Source organism: Rhagoletis pomonella, unplaced genomic scaffold (genome assembly GCF_013731165.1).
Source record: "Rhagoletis pomonella isolate Grant_MI unplaced genomic scaffold, Rhpom_1.0 Rhpom_scaffold_00009, whole genome shotgun sequence".
Lineage (NCBI taxonomy): Eukaryota > Metazoa > Arthropoda > Insecta > Diptera > Tephritidae > Rhagoletis > Rhagoletis pomonella.
In genome coordinates, this window is record NW_023458563.1 from 30,773,627 (window position 1) to 30,774,934 (window position 1,308).

Consider the following 1,308-nt stretch of genomic DNA (forward strand, 5'->3'; position numbering starts at 1 on the left):
CGTGTGCAAAATCTAATATATTCGATTGATCCATTTCAGTAACGAAATTTTTTTTCTTTACTCCGACTGTTCTTACGAATTGGTACCAATCAAGGGGATGATGGATTTTTATTGAAGATTTCGTTTTCTTTTTCTCTATCGCAGCATAGTCACTATCGGACTCCATGTGAGTGTGACCAGGGACCATGAATTTATGATCTATAATTCTAATTGCATGAAAACAGCAAACTTAGTTGCAATGAAGGAATTTTTATTTTGACCCGGGCAGCAATCACCGTAGAAAAAACATGATTTACAAGGTGTATTAAACAAGGTGGTGTTGGGGCGACAGCTGAGTTTTTCGCCGTGGAGGCCATTACGTCAAAATGATGTGTTTGTTGTAACTCATACCAATGACAGTATGGACATCAGCGTATAATTTGTTAGTGTAATTTTTTACTTATATACGGCCAACACCACCTTGTTAAATACGCCTTGATGATTTACATTGGCATTTAATTCCAATAAATGAGTGAATACGCATGAAGCTATTTCGTTTCCACCTCTTTTGGCTATTGCTTCATGCCACATGTAGCATATTGGTTGATTTGTTGCAATGTCATACATCGTAAGATTAAAGGTCCATAATGACCTTTTATAGAATGACAGTGAAGTTCTCAACAGAGGTGTAGGAAGGCACTGCTGAAGATCAAAACAAAACACTTTTAGTGTAGTATCATTTAAAGATTTTTCCTTATAATTTTTTTTTTGAAGTTTTGGCAACTTGTATTTTACATTGAAGCAATTCACATTTGTGGCAGGTGTCAACTTTAGGTTTTTTAAATTTTGAATTAAGTGTTCCAAACAGTTGAGCAAATTTTGAAAGCAATACGGAATGGTCGCATTTATCTCCATAGAGGCGATGAATTTCAGCTACAGACAAATCCCTCGGTAGATAACGGTTAGAGGCATCGCGCCGAGTATAGTGCGACTCATATGACGGAAAGCTTTTTATGAAATTTAAAATTTCTTTTTCTTTTGCCATAGAAAGTTTTCTAGAGCACGTATGCTTTCCGCGCAAATCTCCACTGACACTACATCCTTCAAGTTTTGCTTTCGCAACCGTTTTTATGAGTTGTTCTGCCTCAGATAACGTAAATCTAAAGCATTTTTGGCAAACCGAAATTCTATTACCACCAACCCCTAAAAAATAATAGTATGTATGCACTCTGCTTCGAGGATTTCTTTCATGCTTAACTCTTTTAATAGTGTTCGTTTCTTCAATTTCAATCAAGCCAGTAACATACGCCTTACGTAAGTTATAGGAGC